Here is a 6,000-nt window from a genome sequence, read left to right as displayed (position 1 = left end):
CAGCGTGGTGGTGTGGTCTCTTCTTCTACGCCGGGTCACTTGGGAACAATCGATAGGCCCCAATCTGCAGTGGTGTTGTTTTTATTTTTCCCCACGTCCATTTTCCAATCACACAAGCCAGTCACATAATTGTTTACAGATGAAGACGAGCGAATCCAAAAATGAAACACCCGACGACGTGCGAATATGTCTTCCTGCGCGTCAACAAAGCAGCGCGGCTTGAGAATGACATTGTGGCATTTTGGACATTTGCAGCGTTCGACAACCAGCGAAACTTTGCTTTCAGAACTTTTCGCGAGCAGCAGGAGATCCTGCTGTCGCTAGCTCGTTAAAATTTATTGTCTGTACCGATGTTTACAGATGTTTTCCCCCCCCGACCACCACCCAAAATTTGCGTGGATGAGAAGGCCGCTCGGGGGAGTGGGTGGGTGGGCAGTTGCTTTTAAATAAACTCAATCTGCTAACAGTTTTATAACCCCGACCTCGTAAAAAACCGCTCGCACTCTTTGGTCATCTCTCTCTCCTGGTGGGGCCAGCAGAGTCCGTCCAGGGCTGGAATTACCATTTGCTGCCGTGGAGTGTGTTGGTGCGTCAGCTGGTGTGCCTGTGTGTGTGTGTGTGTGTGTGTGTGAGAGAGAGAGAGAGAGAGAGACAGGGCGTTTGATATACGATTGCTCTGTCACAGTCCACATGTGACAGCAGTCGTCCCTGCATATTGCGTGCATGCAACGTCAGTCAGTCCGCCACTAGTCACCTCCCCCCCCCCCCCCCCCCCCCCCCCGCCCCCCTCCTGCTGGAGGAAAGTCAGACTGAGACCAGGAGAGAGAGAGAGAGAGAGAGAGAGAGAGAGAGGGAGAAGAGCAGAGGAGCAGAGAATAGCACTCAGCCAATCGGTGTGTGAGTGTGTGTGAGGTAGCGAGAGGGGCAGAGAGGAGCCGGGGCTCGCTGGGAAACAATAGCTGAGCGACAGATCCGGCGTTGCGTTCGGGATCCCAGCCTCTTTCTGCGCACACCTCCTCTTCCTCCTCCTCCTCTTCCTCCTCTGCCGCCGCTTCCTGGCCACCCGCCCGTCAGCACAAGGTAAAGCGCCATGTCTCTCCTCAGCATGATGATGATGATGATGATGATGATGATGATGAGTTCTTGTGTTCTTATTTCCAATCGGCCGTTCTTCCAGAGAGGTATGCGTTTTAAAATCTACCATCTACTTCCTGTTTTTGCAGTCATTTTTTCCCCCCAACTAAACTGATTTAAATGGCACATCTGCAGACATTTTTTTTTTTTTTTTTTTCAAATTTATTATTTATTTATTTTTTGTTTTCCGGAGCCTTTTCACATACATCATACATGAGGTCACCATCTGCTCACTTTTTCTCCGCGGCGCCGCAGCCCCGAGCTCGGGTTCCTCTTTTATGGGTCTTTTATGGCAGGTATTTTCTGCAACCCCACCGCCAACCCCCCCCCCCCCCAACTAATCCCCCCCCCAACCCTTGCGCGCGCTGAAACTGGAAGTGCCTGTGATTGGGATAGATTCTAACCAGGGGGAACATGTTTTTGTTGGCGCCGGTGGATTTGCTAATCAGGCACTGACAGCGAGGGTGGAGGGACAGTTTTTAAACTCGCGCAGCGTGAGGTTGCCGGCCTTTGGCGTCGCTTTTGCGTCCACGGGAGGAGGATTCCGAGAGGCTGGGAAGTTTTGTGAGTGTTTTCGGAATTCTCTTTTCCCCAGAGTTCTCTTGAAATCCTTTTTTTTTTTTTTTTTCGTCCAAAATGTGAACAATTCAATTTTAAACCATATTAATTCCATTATTGGCACATGAGCTGTGAAGATGACTTTATGCACGATGCATGAATTTAATCCGACATAAATGTTCCAAAAAAGAACTCAGAACCTTGCTAGTTAAATTAAATATGGATCAAATTTAAAATAAAATGTTATTTTAGGTTTCGAAAATGAAAGAATGTTAATGTGTTCATCTTCAGAGAAAAAAAAACATATAACAGATGGTCTTCATTACCTCGAACTACTCAAATCCTAAAGTTAATTTGGAATTTATTGTTTGATGTCTGACTTAATTGAATCTTTTTAATACAAATACATTGTAGATTAAGGGCTGAAGTTGTGACATCTTGGACCCAAAACAAAAAACGAGTCATTTTAGTATCACTACCGTGTACTACACTGAACAGCAGTTTGGATCCACGAGTGGGATTCTTGTCACGGTAGATGAACATATGTGTCTCTTGCTTCAATGGACTTTGTTCGTCATCACACACGTCCAATGACGAACAGGTCTGGACCTCGGCAGTAGCGGTAGTCGTGGTGCAGGACTCGCTACTGTAAGAAGCAGAAGGGGAATGAGAGGCCTCGCTGAAATAAATGGGCAGAACCTGAAAAAATACAACCGCACAACAGGACATGAAAGGACATACAAATTGTCTTTTTGCACTGATAGCATTATCAGTGTGAGGTTTTCACTGGTAGTTTGGTTTTCTTTGACTCACATATTGTGCAGGGGTTTCTATTGTGCAGACACTGTTTCCCATAAAATTGAACCAACTTAGCATTCGGACGCAACGACCCTCTGCTTATTCCTCCAGTCGTCACTTTTGACCAGGTGCAATAATGACCTGATCCAATTACTCTGGCGAATTGAATCCACGAATTAACATTTGTTTGGCGCCATAAAAGACTCGGAGTCCGACTTTTTGGGGCAACAGCGCGGCCTCATCATGCCGGCGGAATCTTCTCCTTCACGTTACCTCACCCCCGATGAGCCCGACTTGTGTCTTTATGGCTGTTGTTGAAACACGGCTTGTGTTTCACACGCATCCCAGCCTGCGTTTGCAGGGGCCGCGGCGATCCCTGTTTACTGACAAACATTTTCCAGTGTTGTTGCGAGGACCGCGTAGTAGTCTTGTTTCAATAATCAGGCTGTGCTGTAATCCAGCGCCGCCCGAGAGGCGCAGAGCAGATACTCAAGCTGTGCTCAGGGATTTCACTAAATCTTTTGATGATTATTTTGGGCTTTTATTTTTTTTTTTGTCATTTAAGTCTCAAAGAACTCCAGGTAATGACAAGCAGAACTATATTGTTTGCTGATTATAACTTGTTTGTTGAACGTAGTTTGTATAATATCAAGCGGTTGAGGGAGTTTAAGTAAGAACATTTTGTTTTTGCAAGGAGCAAACCCGATACTGAATCTCATGCATCTGTTCCCTGCTTCACGGCCCCAACTCTGCCATGTGGTCAAATCGCCAATCACAGTTGTAAACGGGAGTTTCGCATGATAATATCTCGGTATCAATCACAGAGCAAGAGCAGCTACACGGTGGCCCAAAATACACAAACTGCCTTTTTTTTTCCTCCCCCCCCCAACAGAAACAATCACGTAAGAGAGAAAGGGCGAAACAAGGTGTCCGTCACGGACGGAGGCCAAACTACAAGGAAAACTTCCTTCGTGTTGTTTACCCTCCGCGTCATCGTTGTGTGTTTTCAGAGGGTCCCCGTCGCAATTCAGGCCGGGTTTCAGAGAAGCGATGAAGGGATCGCCGGACTGTATGCGTTTTGCAGGCGGCGCGTGCGTTTTACGTCTGAGTGTGTGATTGACTTTCCCTGCTCCTCTGGAGCCTGCGGCTGCTGGCTGAGGCGAGAAAGGAGCCGCCGATGACAGACGTGAGACTCTGTGGTAGGTAAGGAGGACAAAGAGGAGGAGGAGGAGGAGGAGGAGGAGGAGGAAGCGAGCAACCACCACTTCTAACTCACGCAAGTGCGCGCGCGCGTGTGAACGAGAGCCGCGGCGAAGGTGTTTAAATGAGTAACGAGGTGAGCGCAAAACGTGACGGGGGGGGGCGACGATGATGAGCTAGGCAGGTGAAGGATCCGAGTGCGGGAGGGGGGGAAAAAATCTTTTCGAGAAAGAGGGAGACGGGAACCGCTGAGTCAGGCGCCATAAGTGGGAGAATCGCTGCGAGATGCGTGCGAGAGAGGGAGGAGGAGGTGACTGTGATAGAGAGTCTGACAGGAGAGCGGGGAGAGGAAACGACGGAAAGAGGGAGACACGCAGAAAAAAAACCAAGCAGCTCAGATGGTTGTTTTTTTGGTTGTTTTTTTTCCGCTCGGCGCTAAACTCCATTTCAGGAGCAGGAGGAGGAGGAGTGAGCTTGTTCGGAGGGTTTCACGGGCAGCCGTGACAAAACAGCAGGTTTTAATGGTCCACTGTGTAAAATTTGGCCTGAGTTATGATTTTTATATTGGTAAAAGCTTAACATACTGCCCATAAACACATTAATAAAAGTGTATACTCGCAGTATAAAAAATGAATTTGCTTTTCCTACCCTTAGAACGCTTCTTATTTATATATAAGAATATCCATGGATCCAGGGTCTTGCTCCCAGTCAGCTGCCATCTTGCACCGCCATATTTCTAAGGAAGCCTGGTGTGGACAATCCAGCTGCCTGACAGCGTGATTGGTATTTAGGGTGAACACCGATTTTCTCAAATAAACCAACAAAGAAGAAGATGGACGAGGCATCCAGGTCTGGGTGCGCAGGCCATTGTAGTTCACTGGCAAGCTCAGGAGAGGGAGGGTGAGAAGGTGAGCACTGCAATCTAAAATGAGTTGATGTCACTGCTTCTTCTCAAAATCTCCAACTATTACACAGTAATGCTTGAACCTGCTCGAATCTGGAGTTGTCCGGTTTTTATTGCAGCAAGTCAGAGTAAAGTAAAGGTGCAGATAGACCCAACCGCACTCGCAGCGTTCACATCCTCATATTCGCACTCAAACACCGGGGGCGGCGGCAGCTTGCAATGTGTCCCCGCTGCAGGCGTGAGCTCCTCTGGCAAACGAGCGGAAAACCTGCAGGTTGCTCCGAGCGCCCGTATTCAACGCCACGGTGCCAGACGGGCACGTGACAGACCCCCACTGCTGCCCCACCGACCCCGAAAAGCCGACCCGCCACAATAAAACAAACGCGTGCCCCTTTGCGCAACTCTTCCCGTGTCGTGTTGCACGGACGAGGAGGTGATAGTGAACATCAATCAACAAAGATATGACTTGAAATGCTGTAGTGTTGAAGTGTGAAATCAGATTTGCAAATACATGAACCCAACAGAATAGGTTATTCACCATATGCCAACAAGGGTTGGCTCAATACGTGGCAGCAGAAGCTAGTAGTGGCACCTCCTGCTCCCTAACTAACTAGCTAACACTGCCCTGACACGCAACTGCTGCTGTTACGGACATTTGTTTGTTATTTTTATTTGATGAAACAGTCTTCAGTGTATTAGATTCACTGGCAGTAGCATTTTGTGACTTGATCTCTGCAGTCATTGGGTTTCCTTCATTAATCTCTCAGTTGCCGGCAAGTCAGTGGCAGCTGCCCCACACTGTGGCAGCAGTTGACACAGATGTTGAGAGATCAATTATGAAAACCTTGCGAATGAATGCAGGAATCACAAGATGAAAATAATACTTCCATCAAGTCTAACTCATCAATGATGACTTCTTAACCTGCGGAGTAGCTTAGGAACGTCTGGACTCGCGAGTGCCCCCTACCTTGAGGCAAGTGAACTGCCTGCCTGACCCAGCGCCTCTTCACTGCAGTTGAAAGATCCTTTAGGACACAAGCACAGATATATTGTGAACACCAGCTAAACTATGCAAAGTCAGGCGGGTGGGAGGCATATATTGAAAGTGTTTGACTGGTGATTAAATGGAAATGCGGAAATGCGAATAGTAGGCACTTTTAAATTAAAAAACTGTCCAGGTTGCTTACATTAAATGAATAATAATAATCATAATATTTACAATATATTTTATATATATTTCATTTTTCCCATGATGACAGGTGAGGATCTGCTTCCCCAGGCTCTCCTGACCGCACGTCACTGTGTAAGGCCTTTTGTGAAATTATCCCCCCCATTGTGGGGGGAGACACAGCCACTGCTGACCACCATGTAGCTACGCCCCTGACATCATGACACCTATGCCTAAC

This window comes from Nelusetta ayraudi, unplaced genomic scaffold, assembly GCF_046127955.1.
Source record: "Nelusetta ayraudi isolate G7.1 ecotype Tasmania unplaced genomic scaffold, CSIRO-AGI_Nayr_v1 ptg000031l, whole genome shotgun sequence".
Taxonomy (NCBI): Eukaryota; Metazoa; Chordata; class Actinopteri; order Tetraodontiformes; family Monacanthidae; genus Nelusetta; species Nelusetta ayraudi.
This window is presented reverse-complemented; position numbering follows the sequence as displayed.